The sequence below is a fragment of the Poecilia formosa genome, unplaced genomic scaffold (genome assembly GCF_000485575.1).
Source record: "Poecilia formosa unplaced genomic scaffold, Poecilia_formosa-5.1.2 Scaffold102, whole genome shotgun sequence".
In the NCBI taxonomy this organism is placed as follows: Eukaryota; Metazoa; Chordata; class Actinopteri; order Cyprinodontiformes; family Poeciliidae; genus Poecilia; species Poecilia formosa.
In genome coordinates, this window is record NW_006800041.1 from 158994 (window position 1) to 176120 (window position 17127).

At 39.5% G+C, this 17127-nt stretch overlaps 1 long non-coding RNA gene across 1 annotated transcript in view; it reads right to left on the reverse strand.

The window, feature by feature from the left end:
* Positions 1-10072, reverse strand: part of LOC103142813 (uncharacterized) — a 19158-nt gene extending 9086 nt beyond the window's left edge. Inside the window, exon 1 of the long non-coding RNA XR_476729.1 lies at positions 9996-10072. This is a non-coding gene — a long non-coding RNA (uncharacterized LOC103142813). The remainder of the gene's footprint in view (positions 1-9995) is intronic.
* Between the last annotated feature and the right edge of the window lie 7055 nt (positions 10073-17127).

Sequence of the window (17127 nt, forward strand, 5' to 3'; positions counted from 1 at the left end):
CTGGGGGCGGGGGATAAAAAGTAAACAAGGTTGCTCCCATTGCTCACTACAGAAACACATGGATTGGTCAGAAACAACCAAGCACAGTCAGGAGGAGGGTATTAGTGCTGTCAATCAAGCTTGTGTAGGTGCTACTCACAGCTTCCCCCCTTCACACTACAGAAAGCAAGTAAATGCTCAGGCGAGTTAGCAAGGCCAAAGTTAACGTCCAATAAAGGGTTTTTCTAAAACAGTAAGTTGTTTCTCCACCATTAGCACATTAAGTAGTATGTACACAAACATGATTGACAGCGCCTGCACACTTCTCCTGGCTCTGATTTGTTATTTTTGACTGGGAGCGGTGCATTTCTTCAGACATCAATAGCACTGAGGGAAGGTGGAAAATCTTAATTTTTTTTTCAGATTATCTGTCTCACATACTGTCCTGACATGGTGACAGTTTCACAAAAATATATAAAACATTTATTCGTAAAAGTTATATTCTCCAGCTTTAAACAGATGAATGTAGAATTAAGAATGGTGCTTCAGTGCAGGACATTCCTACAAAGTTGATCAGGTGAGTCTAAGAGGCCGTGCTCCCCAACTTGCCACCCACATATTCCAACTGTGGCTGGATAATGGTGACTTTTTAATTCACCAGAGAAGCAAAGAGCATGTTAATAAATAATATGCATTGGCAATGAGTCAAAGTAAAATAGCACTTCAAACTGTGCTTTGAGTTTCCAGGTATGCCTCTGAATTATGACTTGTTAGCCTTGGGGGCACACTGTGTCTCTGTGGCCTGAGTGTCTGGAGTTTGACAATGAAAGTTAAATGGGCCTCACTAATGTCATATAACTGCCACTCTGGATTCCCGCTAGCACTGTAATTGCTCCTCTGACTGGCTGCACCCCATGTCAGACGGCACTGAGGAGTGAATTAGACTATAATTTCACACTAAACTGGAGTTCAAAGCTGTGCACCCTGGGTTTTCCAACAATAGTTACAATTATTATAAATTTAAAATGATGTTGACATTGAGAATACATGTGCATAAAACAAAAACGAGGCAGAAATAGAAGATATGGAGGTAAATAAACAAACAAAAAAAACCCAGATCCAGCTTATAAGAGAATAAGCTTTTCTGCCTTGCCTTCAAAAGAGCTGCAATTAATCAAAATGTGGAGTAAGAAAAAGTGGGGGGCCAAGCATTAGGACATAAGCATTAAATTTCTTGTGAAATGCAACGGTAACAAATCTTCCTTTGATACAGAAATGCAATGAAGATGTGGGTTATTAAGAAGAAAAGGACAAAGCTTTGTGGAGTCTTACAGGACAGCACGACAGTGTGTCTGTCAGCAGTGTTTACTATCAGGAAGATGGGCTCCAGGTTGTATCTAAACAGTGCGGAGTGTCTTTGTGTATGGAAAGGGAATCGGTATTCTCTGGGGATTCACAGATCAGGGTTTTTCTGACTGATTTTCAGGTTTTCTCAGAGGTCTGAGCCAACAGTTCTGCTGTTAGATAACAATTATTGTTTTTCTGGACTATGACGCAAAACCATCTGTGGAAACATAGTTTTATGTCTATGATTAAATAAAAATAAAAAAAAAATAAAAAATTGAGCTTCAGTTTCTTTGACGTACATGGTAGATTTGAGTCTGAAAAAAAAGGGATTTAAATAATATCCTTTTTTATGCCTCAAAGCACGTGTGATTAACACATGCTGTGATGCATGTGTTATGAATCCATCAAAGTGTTATGCATCGTTGTTTGACACTTCCTGTCAAACAACAAGCTGTTGTTGATTTATAGGCTTAAAAATTATGGAGTTTTCTATTTCAATGCACTTGACAAACAAGTAAAAGAAGAGGTCCGATATTTGACTTTCCGATAAACCAATTTGGTCAGAGCCAAAGAATGATCAACTGCATGATTTTGATTACTGGCTCCATTCTGTCATTTTTCACAGCATTTAAATTTGTTTCTTGTTTGGCAGTGGAGGAGTTGTGACTTACCTGTGATGCACTCAGCATCTTCCCCATTCACAACTAAAACAGTATTCAGGCTCAGAGACCATCAGACGAACAAACCTGGATATAAACACATTATTTTCTGGACATTTTATGACTATAATATTTTGCACTTCTTGTCTTCAAGTGTCATTACTAATCAGAAATGAAACTGAGATTGGGTAAGATAACTGCAGAGACAAGAGCAAGTCACAATCCTCAAATAATCTGATGCTGTAAGAAAGATAGACTAAAGTATCAGGAGTGATGCTCTTATTTACTACGTAGTAAAAATGATAGAGTCTAAGATACCTTCAGAGCTATCTCTGTCCACCCAACAAGCAAGTTAAATCAAACCGAGTAGGTAATAAGTTCAAGTTAATGAAAACCAAACACATTAACTTACAGCACAATCATCTTGAATTAAATGCACAGCAGCAAACAGAATAATGAAACACTCCATTAATTCTGCATCTTATAATTTACAGTTGACACGTGAACAAGATTGGCTGATTGGATGTTTGCTTTGCACACATCCAGGAACAACCTTGGCTTCTAACCTGCCCTGTTTCCACCTGTGATGAAACAGGGCAGCAGCTCCTGTGTAAGTCACTTAATAATGCTCTCTATTGTAGGTTCGCATCATTATTCACTCACAGTAAAAATGTTGTGACACACTTTAATGAGATTCACAAATGACGCTGTTATGCATCTTTTTATACCACAAATTGCAGCGATATCGTCTTCATACTGCTGGATTTGTCTACATCACACTCTGTCGTTTGCGTCGTGCCACTAGATGAGCCATTTGCCGTTGTGGTTGTTGTTTATTACCCATCGGCTGAAACAAAGCAGTATGTTCGGAGAAGGCAGCCACAGCCATAGAGCCCATGGAGGTTAATCTGCCAGCCATGTGAGCCTTCAGAGCAGGGGTTGGTAATGTGATTTAGATGGGTTTCCCACGCTGGCATGTCACTGCCGTCTCCCCTCAGTGCTCGAGCGACGGTCCCTCATTATACACCATGCCAACGTCAGCCACCCCACCAATGAGTGTGACACTTTTTGACACTAGCATAGCCGCTTTGCACAAAATGACAATGAGAAATAAGACAGGTTATAGAAAGATAGAGTTTACAGAATTAGAATTTTTGACTTCAAATTGCCATCCTGTTCAGACTTTAAGTTACATGTTGCTTTCAGACAGTTGATGTGTAACCTGTCCATGGGTTCCAAAATTAATTTTTCTTGCAGACAGAACAGCATTTTTTGAGTTGTCATTCAAAACGTCGACACTTTGACAGTGTGGAAGTTTGAATTGTTTTTAAAACATTGTACATGCATTATTTCATGTTAATAGCTTAAAAACATAGTTTCATAATTACTCAGACCCAACACTTATGCATGTGTGCATGAGTCCAAAAGGAAACAATTTACAAGGAAAAATCTAAGTCTATCCCAGTTATTTGGCGATATCTGGCAGCTTAATGTATATGTGTGTAAAACTAAATGCTTGCTTATGTATAAGCAACTGCACATCTGCGGTCATGATCAGTTCTAATTGGATCTTTCAAACTCTGCCTAAGGAACTTTGGCCTGCATGTTCTCCTCCTTGTCCCCATATCAGTACTGACTGAATGCAATCATGCTAATCTCCCATAGACCAAAGTAGAGCCGAAGCATAAATAGCAAGCAGCTCGACCTGTTGTGTATCTCTTTGGATCTTTCCAACAAAGCACCAAGTGACTTTCAGCCACTTTTCATTGACCCTTCGACCAGGTTGTCAAAACATGTATCTCTTTTACCTACCTCAAACAAAAGCAAGCCGCGGAGTGGCAAAAGCAGATCTTCCATTTAGCTACAGATGTCATTCTTCCTGTTTTGAACGGAAAAGACTTTGAGAACTCAGGACAAGGACACATTTCCTCGTTCCTAGTCCCTCTGGTTTCCTTCAGCTCTAGTCTGAAATACATAGCCTAGTTATCTCCACCAAGCAATTATTTGATTAGAGAAAAGAAGGGTTTAAACCATTTAGGCCACTTCATAATAAGTAGGGGGGCACTATATGATCCCAGGGATCTCACAAACACCACAGGGCTAAGCCTCAGTATGAGAGGATATAATCTAAAGAGCTTCCAAATAATTTCAGACTTGCAGTAGCATATAGCAAGTGAAAGTGTGGGCAGACCTACACATATTAAAACAAATATATTTATATTTACTCAAGCTGCACATTTTTTGTCAGTGCCTGACATTCGTACAACTATCAAGCAAACCATAAACTGATCATGTTATTTGAATTGCCAGAAAAAATGTCAGGATTGACAATGGAATGTTATTTTGTTGCAAAAAGAATATTTTTTATTAACAGTTGCAAAATTGACTGTTCAGTTTGGGTATTATTTGAGTATATGCATATTTTCTCTATTATATTTTGCATTTTTAATTTAAGACATTTCTCTGCACGTATGATGAAATGCAGCACTTTAAGCAAAGATTTTTATCTGAGGTTTTAACTGACAGATAACTGCTGGGAAGTGTACCGCAATCGAAAACACAAAGAACAAAGGGGTTTCACATGTAGAACAAAGTAAGCATCATGTAGAAACATTCAACAGCTTCTCATGCTCATAACTTGCTTTCATTGCAAAGGATCTGATGCAAGCGGAAAGCAATATATCCACATGGGCCGTTGATTTGCAACTCAAACTGGTTAGGTTCTCACACCTAGATGCATGCATTAATATTGAAAAGAAACAGCAGGAGAACTGGAGTTCAAAGGAGCCAATAAAAAAAACAGACCTTACCATCAGGTAGCAATATGTCATATCTCTTTTGGTCATACCTCTTTTACCCTTTATAACACAGCTGACAATTTTTTGTCACTGTCTGACGGAAACAGTCTAAACCTTTCCCGCTTTAGGTTGCTTAGGAAGACAAAACCTCTTTCTGCTTGCTAAATTTCAGAAAAATAAGACATGTTTTATAACTTCTACATATAGATCTTGAATGTGTTGTAGCATAACCTTTAACCTGCTTAACTTATTATGACTATATTTCGGGTTTTCTTAAAACATCTTCAGATGATTTTTGCCAGGGGTTTTGGTCGATTCTTCCTGGCAGGTTGCTTTGTGATTTCACAGCTACAGGAAGGGGAACAGACATGCAAAACAACACCAAAGCAATATTTTCCACATTTAAGTATAGCGAAAAGCTTGGAGTTAAACGACAGAACAATATAGAGAGGTGCATCATCTACAGAATGACACCAAGGTCATATACATTGGTACTACAGGCTAAGTTAGTTGCCGCCCAGATGAAATGATTACCTAAACATTTTGTAACTCAGATGCTGGCGTCCAAAGACAAAAATCTTTGTCTTATTTGATGTTAAATCGGAAAATGAGGCCCTTCAGTGTTTTATGTCACTTAGGCACTAGTTGAATTCAGGACCCATAGATAAATATAACTGAATCATTAGAACAAACGTGGAAATTTATCTCATACTGTTGAATAATTGTATCCACTGAAATATGACATTCTAAGAATCATCTAAGAAACATTGGCATGTTTCACTATTGTTGAAATGCAGGGACAACATTCAGGTTTATTTCAAAGTGCTAGAGTCTGATGGAGAGAGAAAAACGTAACAGTTGAATGAATTGTCTTTATCTTTTACACAAACCATCTCTTTCTTTGGAGCATTCTTAAATTATACTCCTCAACTATCACTTAACCCTACATCTCATTTCCCCATAGAGGGTTAGGATGACCTGACCTATTCATGATCCACTTCTTCCTGAGAAATTCAAAAGCTTTATAACTCCTGTCAGTTAGTATACGGCTTGAAAATTAACATTCTACACTGTTTTTATGTTTTTCATTGTTTTGTTTTAAATTTTCAGCTGAAAGCAGCCAAATGTACATTTTATTATGTGCCTAACTACATAAAAAAACATTTATTTGTGAAATATTATGTTTCATACTGTGTCTAGAGCCATATGCAAAACAGACAAATAGGATTGCTCAGAATGTTAAAATTATCAAAAAATATGATAGCTGTGTAATCTGAAATATCATAACTTCTAAATCCTGTCATTCATTTGGATAAAATGTAGTTATTGTTGACATTTTGGCTGAGGATGACTTTTGCTGCATTTGCAGAACAAAAATTATTACTTAGTTTTATGAGCTGAAAATGAGTCTTAGCAAAATTGTAAAGAGGCAAAAAATATTTGACAAAAAACAATTTAGTTAGCTGTACAATATAAAATGACCTGCAGAGGGTGTACCCCACCTCTTGCCCAATGAATACTGGGGATAGGAACCAGGCCCCTTCATGACCCTGCAAGAATAAGTGTGTTTAGATAATGGATGGATACAATGCAGAAATAGAAAATAAATCAAAAATGTGCAAAGTATCACCCTTGGTTCACTTGTCAGAATTGCGTATATTAATAACTCCCAACCAAAAAACAGGAAATGGTGTTTTTCCACTCACCCAAACGTTATTCTAAGAGTTGCTGTCAAACTATAATGAAATGGGTATTTATGTAACTGTAGAGGGGTGAAAAATGAGCTCTTAGTAAATTAAAACAATAATTAAGAAAATAGGCACCCCAACATAATTTTTATTTTTGTATCTTTAATTTCTCTTTGTACTAAGTTCTGTAGTGTCATTTTAGTTAGTCCTATGCAATGCCGCGCACACAACCGCTAGGGGCGCTGCCGCGTTGGTGGCATAGAAAAGATTGAGCACACAAGAAGAATAAATCTTCCAGTTGAATGAGAAGGAAGCTCAACGTGTGTGTCTCGTCTTTCCTATTCCACAGGTCAGTAAAAATGTGTTTTTATGAATATATATGTGTTTCTTGGAAGAGTTGAGGAGGTCCTTGGGTCAGCTGTCGACTAATGAGTCGCAAAGTTCGTCTTGTAATTGTTGTGTACGAGGGCGGGACTTGTTCTGGGGGCTGGTTGGAGCTAGTGCTAGCGGACCTGTGCACGTGTGTGTGAGCTAGCTGAGGAGCTAGCTGACGGACAGCAGAGTTCATTTGAGCTTTTGTTTGGCACTTTTTGGGAGAGTTCTCACTCAAGGGACATTGTTCTGGTTTCTTTATTTTATAGATGTGTTGTTTTTTATTTTTTTTTATTTTATTTTATGGGTTTGTTGAAAAACCTGATAAATCATATCTTTGTGTGAGGCTGAGTGCCGAGGCACAGTGTTGAAGAGGCATTGCGCCTTTTTCAGTTTATATTGAAAGAGTGATTGTTTGGTTTAAAGTTATATTAGTCATTTCTGATGTAATGAAGTTAATAGTTCTCTACTGAAGTATGTGATACCTGAAGCATGTTGCATATGAAGTGTGTTATAACACAAGAAGAATAAATCTTCCAGTTGAATGAGAAGGAAGCTCAACGTGTATGTCTCGTCTTTCTTATTCCACAGTATCACACGTTGAGGGAAGATCATCTAACACATTACCCTCAGCCATCCTAGGTTGCAGGGTAACATAACCTCGCTCATGGTTCATACTAATGCTAAACTTTCAACAGCATCTATAATCAGTCACCATCTTTGTGCCCAGTGAGAGTGCGATGGGGGCCATGTTGTTCTATCAAAATCAGAAGAGAAACAGGAAAACCTCAAGGAATTTTACTCCAGTTCACAAAGACTGTGTGTTAAACTCTGTTCAACCCAACTTAGAGTACATTCAGAAAGATCTTTAAAATAAAAATGTTGAGATGCTAAATAATCAACCGTATAAAAATGTGCAGCGCAAACTGGTGCTTCTCTGACGTCTATGCGGATCAAAACATTAGATGTTTTCTTCTTGATTGTTAAGGTCGATGTAAGAATCAGTTTGACCCTCCACACCACGCAGGATAAAGCTGAATCCCCCCTGATTCATTATCCAGCAAAATACCTTCACAAAAATTCTACCAAACTTTGCATTATCATGAATTTTCAGCAGCTGCACAACAGCTCTCAGAGGACCTCCTTAAAAACTATGCTGTGCTCCGAAAACAGAAAGCACTGTCACAGCATACCAACAGAGTGCCAACGAGTAAAACCTCACACACGTTGTAGTGAGCTCTGGTCTTAACTGGTGTTCATTCATGTGTCTGAAATATTAGAACATCATGACAAATTTTAATATTTTTTTTATCACTTAAAAAGTGAAGCTTACGTATTACAAAGATTCATTGTACAGAATGAAATATTACAAGTCTGTGTTTCTTATAATGTTCAGAGAGCTCCACAATCATGGGAAAGACTGCTGACTAGACAGAGGACCAGGAAAGATGAAGCATGGGCGTCATCGACACCCTCCACAAAGAGAGTCACAAAAGATTATTGATAAAAAAAAGTAGACTGTTCAAAGATTGCTGTATCCAAGTATATTCATAGGAAGTTGCGTGAAAGAAAACCATGCATTAGGAAAAGGTTAACCAGCAGCAGGGAAACCACAAAGGATGAAGAATAGCTAGTCAACTGTGTGATTGACTAACCATTGTCAAAGTAGATGGCTCACATGATGACATATGGATCTGTGTCAATATGACAGATTGATTGATTTTCTTGCCTTTCTTAGGCAAGGAAATAAAATGCCAGAAAACTCTAATAAACAAAGAAATTGTTGTTAAAGATATGTAAACCAGCAGACATAACATAAAAATGCATAAGTGGTTATTTGTTTTACTAAATCATACACTAAAAACATTTAGGAGGAAAGTTGTTTTTTTTTTATAGGTAGCATTAAAATGATTAAAAATTGTGAATTTCTAATCCATGTCAGCCTGTGTGCATCTGAAGCAACCCAACAGGGGAAACAATAACATTTTTGCTACTCCACATTGACTTTCTTGCCTTAGGCACTGTCAGCATATGTTGGTGACAGACCCACATAGCACACAAATCTGGGCATAAACCCTATACTTCACTGCCAATATTTCAACTAATTCTACAGTTGAACTCGAAGTGAAGAATATGTCTCTTTAAGACAACAGCATAAGTCAATTTAAGACACATTACGCATTTAAATTAAATGAGAGTTTAAAAAAAAGCCATTTTATGCAGCCTGTAGGGTACACAATGCAGCACATCTGTTTTCCATGAGATTTTGGACTTTGTATATTGCTTAAAGGACACCAACAAATTTACAGTTTTCTGAATTTGTCGCTTAGATACAGATTGTATGTTTTGTTTTTTTAACCCTATTTGGTTCTTGAGGTATAATGGGAGGATAACTTACCTCAACGTAATATTTTAAGAAATTATTTACACAAAACACAGGTCAGGCTTTTCTCGTCATTTAGCATTAACACATGTACAGACTAAGAAAAAAATACCAAATCAAAACATTCTTACAATCTGCCAAGCAAGAAATGAGTCACCACCAACAGCTAAAATTGTACATGCTGGGCAGGTGAATGGAGCAATGTCATGCACTGAGAGTGACTAAACATCATTATAAATGCATATAAAAACACTCAATGCGTGTTAAAATACGGTTTATTTATAACTAGCTAATTAAAATCTGCATCACAATGAAAACATGAAACTTATGACGACGTTTCCAGATCAGAAGACTGAAATGTGAGAAACGGCAAAGGGAGGACGTTGGATCAACAACTACTTAGAAGATTTCTGCACATAGTAAGACACTTGAAGCTTTCTGACAGGGCTGACATGGGTCCTCTTGATAATAAGGATGGGGGCATATAATGTTGACAGGGTGCTCCATGGTTGGAAAGTTTATTTCCCTCCTACTCGGCTGTCAGCAACAGCTATCTATATTTAATATTTTCATTTCCCAGCATCTTCCCAGATGGCCAGACCCTAAGTAACTTGTAAAGCACAAAACCATTCGTTAAATGTGAATGGCATTTCTTTATGGGCATTATTCATTAAAGCAGTTGGAATAAGATTTACCAAAAACAAGAATTGCATGCTTCGTGTTCACAAACAGCATCATGGAGCCCTGAAATGTGTCAGAAAATATTTACCTGCTGGTGTCACAACTGCAAGTCAGAAAAACAAATCCGCATCATCAGTTATTCCAGTATTTTCATTTTCTGCACGAACAAAAGAAAAAAAAAAGATGTCGTTTCTGCTCTTTCTGTTCCAAGAGGGAAGAAATTGCAGTACATTTTCATAAACACAGCTACTTTAAAAACTCCATTGGGACTTTTGTTTTGTCAGTATTACTGAATTGTAATGCATGTTTGTGTTATACACTGTAGTTTTCATATGTGTCCATGCATTAAATCAAGCTCTGTTTCTGTCAATCTCTCAACTCCCACAGGATGAAAACACAATTCTCCAAATCATCGAATAGTTTGTTTACAGTGAAAGGGTTTTATTAAGTCAGCCATCGATAAACGTCAACATGACAAAGTGTATTAGTAATCCTTTAAGCTTTCTTAAGGTATCTCTAGTAAGTTTGTCAAAATACACTGTACTGTAACAAAAAGTTTAGTTCAAGCAGATTGACGTTTATTTTATTCTCTGTTTTATATTTTTGATTTACTAAGAAACTTCCCTTTATTCAAAAAGCAAAATGTATTTACCATGTTAAAAATGTTAATTACAAGCCCTTTATATGAACCTAGAGTACCGGGAGGTTTCCCCATGTATGCACTGGGTGAACATGTACATTTCTGACACTATAAGGCCCCGGCTATGATATCAATCCATAATCTTATTATTGCAAGGCAACAGTGCAAACACCTTGCTCCACCATGAAGTTTACAGAAGATGATTAAAAAAAACACAAAATTCATGATGGTGGTTGACTATCACTCAAATCTAGATATAAACAAATAAATAAATAATTCTCAACATATAACACTGCATCAGTTCTATCCTAAGTCAATCATTAAAGGCCAGTGTCCTGCCTATTGTAACTCTTTCCCCTGGTTCAACAGACCTGAATTAAATGACGGTTCATTAGCAGGCCTCTGCAGAACATTGTGGTAATCTGGGGAGGTGGCTGGAGCATCAGCTGTGTTGGAGCAGAGGCACATCTAAAAATGGCAGAACAAAGGTCCGTCAGGACTAGAGCTGGACACCATATGTTATGCCCAGACTTTATGCTGAACTGCTAAACATGGATACCTGTAGCTTAAGCCAGCTACTTAATGGATGAAGGCTACTGTGACCAGCTAGGTCTCTAGTGTGAACTAAAGTCATTAACACAATCCACACCTTACCATTATTACAGCTTTAACATTTTTACATTTCCTTTTGGAGAAAATTTTGAAGACAAAGGCACATCATTGTTTAACCTGGGTCGTAATTGTTGACTTAATGTTTGGTTAAAACTGCCCAATTTGAATGAATGCATAAACCAATGATTTGGATTGAAGAGGTGACTCGACATTGTTTTAGCGTGTCTTTCCTATTTGAATGAATAATTAGCCTAACATTTGTGCTTTCAGACAGTAGGATGATGTCAGAGTACCTGGTGAAAACCTGGACACATTTTCCTCCTAATCATGTAAAGCACTTTGAAATGCCTTGTTGCTGAAAATGTGCTTTACAAATAATATTGCCTTGCCTTGCCTTACACAGACACCCTCTGTCTGCCCATGTAATACATTTTCTATTTCTTTCATTACAGCCAGATAACATTTATATTGAGTTATTTCAGTGGGAGAAAAGAATGTGTGCAATATCACCGATTTATGTTACTTTCAAACATTTTTATAAACTGAGATGAAATAAATTTGCATGAATTATGAATTTATAACCCATCACAAGGCTGATGAACAACCACCAGTCAAGAAAATAAATGCAATTCTGATTAAATTAGTGCACTACTGTCAAGGTCTCAGTCAAACATGGTGCAGAGGACAGTAGATCGGAATACAGATGGCAGATTTAATAGATTACACACCTGAGAGAAAGCCTACTAATGTTACAGCATGGTAATTGGGTTTTGTTTTAAGAGTTTTTTTGGGGGGGGGGTTCAGATTCATCCCCAGGGTCTGCTGCCTTGCTGCGATGGTATACAGCCTCAAAGAGAAAAGAGACACAGGAACAGCTGCTGTGGCTGCTCTCTTCCTGGTTCGGACCGAGCTGTCCTCATTCTATCCAAGTGTCTGATTGTGTTTCCATTGATTGAACGGTGCTTGCGTTCCCTCTGTCTTCCTTAGATATCCATGCAAACATACCATACACGGGATGGAAAAGGGATAAGGAGAAAATGCTTCATTTAGCTTAAGAGTTTATGCATCAGCATTGAAAATGCATCCACATACACGTGTTCAGAGGGAAGTGACTTGAGTAGCTTACTTCAAGAGTTTGATTTAAAGGCACTTTTTGTGAGTACTTTGCCATCTTTTCATCATATAAATGAGTTTCATTTGTCCTAGTCTTCGTCTGCTGCCCCTTTGGACATGTGAATTGGCCCCGGTTGTCTGACTGATGTGTTATTCTGGACAGGCTGCTCAGCTCTGCTCTGTATTCCGTCGACAGACACAGTGGGGACTCCTCACTTAGATGCCAGCATGCGAGCCGCTGGGAAAGTATTGTCCAGATGCTTCTCTCCCAAACCAGGAAGTTTCCTTGCCAACAGGAACTCAAAGCTCTAATTTTACACTGCTATGTATGCCACTGTGCTTGTTCATGAGTTCACTGTAAGCTGGTAGCCCCAATATGGCTATGTGACTCCGATATAAGTTAAATAATCCTATTTTCTAAAAGGCTCAGGCTTCAAAAGATATGAGGTTTTCTTACTGCTTCAAATGTTATTCACCCAATGATGTTGGAAACACCTGAGCTAGATGTAAAAGTTTTCCTTGCAGTCAATAACATTTCGAAAAAAAAAAAAAGCTTTTGACGAATTGATGTACATGTCATGAAGTAATTTAGTGCTAAAGCAGTAGCTTTCACTGGTTTTATTTGCTAAATATTTTTGCTTAGCCAATACATCACTGTTGTTTTATATGTTCATTTAGTTTAATTAGCAGTGTTGGTAATTGCTGAACATTAATTAGCAGTGTCTAATAGGCAGATAATTGTGTCACAATTGCCTTCTATGAAGTTATGATGCCTTAGGGGACACAACTGTTGCATCTCGATTTGAGTTGTTGTGGCTTTCTCATGGTAAATTACATTTTCTAATCTTTCAGTCTATTCAAATCCAAATCTTTTTTTTCCCCATCGTTTTCTGTCCTGCCTTACCATTTCTGTTATTTATAAATGCCTTATGGTGCTTTTAACATTACTGAAGCAGTTGTCTGGGCCTTAATCTGATACTGGGCTTGTCATTATCCATCAGCGGTGACAGCCTGTCCTTTCCAATATCCTTTGTGCTTCCATCTTTCCTTTTCACACCTAGACATGTCTCTGTCTGCTTCATAAATATTCAACACACTGCAGGAATTCACACACGGAGAATCTGACACTCCCCATCATTTCTAAACACGGGCACATGGACGCTGACACTCGCCTCTGTCCAAATCTGTTTTTATGTCCTTTATTTATCACCTCACCCTCTACTTTTCAACCTGCATCTGCCTTAAACTTCCTACCTGTCCACTCTCCTCTCTTCACACGCAGCTCATCCAGTCCAACTTTATCCCTTAAGCAATCTAAGCTCTGTTCGTTGCAGAAGTTTTCGATGCTAATAGAGGAAAAAGTTAAGCTGAATGGCTGCATTCTTGACCTCAGACAAAATAAAAGCCAAAAGAAAGCCAGTATAGCATCACTATTTACTTGTTTATAATGTTCTTAGTTGCATCTTGGAGGGAGAGGAGGTCAGCATATCAGCTTAAAAAATTCTGTTACCGACTTGTTATAGGGCAACAGTATACTTGCAGTGAGTTTTAGCTTGGAGGATAATATAGTTTTGCCATCAATACAGACCCAGAGAGTTGGTAAAAACTGATAATATGAAACTTTAAGTCATAAACCTCCAAAATCTATGACTTAGATAGAGCAATTGTTGGTATTTTGTTGGATCCCTGAAAAAATAAAACTGACTTTAGCGTGGTACAATACATCACAGGCAAACCGCTAGATCCCTGACTTTTTTTTCATTGCTATGGTTATTTTCAAAGACATTGACCAAGGGAATGTTTGTCTATCAGATCACAGGAACAATGAATTTATAATACAGCATTTGACATAATGCAAACTACACAAAAAGAACACTGAATAGACTTAGTTTTAATTCAGATTTTTAGGCATTTTGATTGGTGACACCACAAACTGATCTCTGGACTAAGTAAATATTATTACACAAAGGGAACTTCTGACAGATTCTGAACCATTTCAGTTTTGTATTTAAAATCAAAAGTGACTATATATTTTAAATAGTCACCATATGTTTATTTGTATATGTGTATATATATGTATACATTGATGTAGCTCAAGTGATGAACTCATCAGGCTTTCTGGCACTTCACTCTGTGCTGTATTTTCTGCAGTCGCACAAATACATGTGATTAGAGTCTTGCCTTTTTTTTGTTTTGGACTTCCTCAGAGGTTTAGAGGAGCGTACTTAACTCTCTTAACACATCTGTAACACATTTTGGAAAGCAATACAAAGATGTGCACATGTGGAAGAGCAGTGAAAATGTGTGATCGCAGTCTAACATGACCAGAAGCTTCCAGTCAAGTTTCCTGGTGTTGGGAATGAAGGAAACCAGGGTATGGACAGGAAGGGAAACCCAGGGTGAAAAGAGCAGAGAAATAGACAAGAGAAAGAAAGAAAAAGACAGAGAGGGAGAGAGAGAGAAAGAGGATTGTAGCTGTAAAACTCACTATATAATCATTTCGGTCATAGTCAGCCTCTCTCTGTTGTTTGGTCTGCTGGTCACAGGCAGGACATTTACACTCTGTGTCTCTGACATAAATCATGTCACATGGCTGAATGAACAGACACTGCCAGCATTTTAGCTCTTGCAACACCCTACTCTGTGCAGCCCACCCCTGGTGTCAAACACACACTGATACTGTGCACAGCAAAGTGTAGACTTTCTGGATGCACACCTTCTTCACACATAGATCCTGAGCTGCAAACAGGGCATCACGCTTAAGAATACAGAAACACACATGCAGACGGGCGCACTCTGTATCTTCTATGAGTCGGCGACAAACCATGGCGGTAGATTGTTGTGGAGCTTTGGAATCTGAGGGATAAGATTTACTTCATTATTTAAAAATATGAAGAGTGATTTTGAATTATTAATTTTCCTGCAACGTTGTGTTGTGGTGTGAGAGGCAAACAGAAGCCGCCGTCACACTCTCCTGGTTCTTGTGGCCCCCCCCTCCGTGCTGGATTGATATAATCTGGCACAGGTTTCACATGCTGAAGCTCCCCCCTTTTGATGCTTGTACAAACATGGGGCCTGAGACAACAGACTGCAAACGCTTTGATGCAATTAGCCAACAGAGTGTGAAGCAGAAAACCTTTGTAGCTTTCTACACAGCTCATGTAAGCAGTGTCAACACAAAAGGACGCGCAGATCAGTCGACAGAAGCTGAGTTTCTTTGTTGATGCCACTCTGTATCCCTCGTGTGTCTGTCACAGAGTGAATCTAATGCTCATATGAAAAACGGGAAGGATGACGGGGAATCTAGTGGGAGCCGCGCTGCCCTGTGGTGTGTGGTTAGGGAAGGATGCGATCATACAAAAGCAAGTGTGTGTATTCTGGTGGAAAACCTTTAAAAAAAAAAAAAACTACTCTGCAGAATATAAGAAAAAGGTCAATGTTTGACAGACAAACTGATAAAGTTAAAGCGCAAAGGAAACCGCACGAGTGCTGCCATTTAGTTTTGTCAGACGACAGNCCACCAACCCCCTGCTGGTCTACTCCAGCCTCTGTCCATCCCGAGACGTCCGTGGTCACATATTGCCATTGATTTCGTTACCGGCCTCCCCCCCTCCAAAGGTATGACAACTATTCTCTCCATCATTGACCGTTTTTCCAAGGCCTGTCACCTGGTTGCCCTCAGAAAACTCCCCACGGCCTACCAGACTGCCCAGCTCCTGGTGAAACATGTGTTCCGTCTTCATGGTTCTCCAGTGGAGATTTTATCAGACAGGGGCCCGCAGTTTGTCTCCCGCATCTGGAAGCAGTTTTGTTCCGCACTCAATGCTAAGGTCGCACTAACATCTGGCTATCATCCTCAGACTAATGGTCAAGTGGAGAGGCTCAACCAAGAACTTGAGTCTGCTCTTCGTTGTTTCACCTCCGCCAACCCGTCAGATTGGAGTCGGTTCCTGCCATGGGTGGAGTATGCACACAACTGTCACGTTTCTGTTGCCACTGGTCTGTCTCCGTTTGAAGCCTCCATAGGTTATCAGCCGCCGCTGCTTTCTTCTGACGAATCTTCCATCTCTGTAACATCCGTTCAACATCACATCCGCCGCTGTAAGAACATCTGGAGACTCGCCACTGACGCCCTTAATAATACCTCCCTCCGCAATAAGAGGTTTGCTGACCGCAGGCGGCTCCCCGCGCCCGCCTACAGCCCCGGACAAAGGGTTTGGCTGTCGACTCGTGATATTGCACTCAAGTCAATTGTCTAAGAAGCTTTCCCCCAGGTTTATCGGTCCTTTCGAGGTGGAGTCAGTTATCAGTCCGTCTGCCGTTCGCCTCCGTCTTCCGGCCACACTCCGCATCCATCCCACTTTTCATGTCTCTCAGTTGAAGGCTGTTCAGACCAGCGACCTTTCCCCTCCTGAGTCTCCACCTCCCCCCCGAGATATCGACGGCCATCCCGCCTACACTGTCCGCCGGATTGTGGACTCCCGTCGGCGAGGTCGTGGTTGGCAGTATCTCGTTGATTGGGAGGGCTACGGTCCGGAGGATCGCATGTGGGTTCCTGGCTCCTTTATTTTGGACCCGACCATGATTTCAGATTATCTGTCCTCTATTCCTTCTTGCTCTTCTCGGCCGCCGGGTGGCGACCGTTGAGGGGGGGGTACTGTTAGGTTTTGGGTTGCTGAGCTGTCTCCCCACTAGATGGAGTTAGAGGTGTGGACTGCCTTTTCTGGGATGACATCACTCTCACACCGGAGGCTGATCGGGTAATTGTCGGCAGCATAAGAAGGGTGGAACGACAGGACTTCGACGCCAGAGTGTCACCGTTGATGGATCCATCCAAGTCTGGTCATCTGTTTTC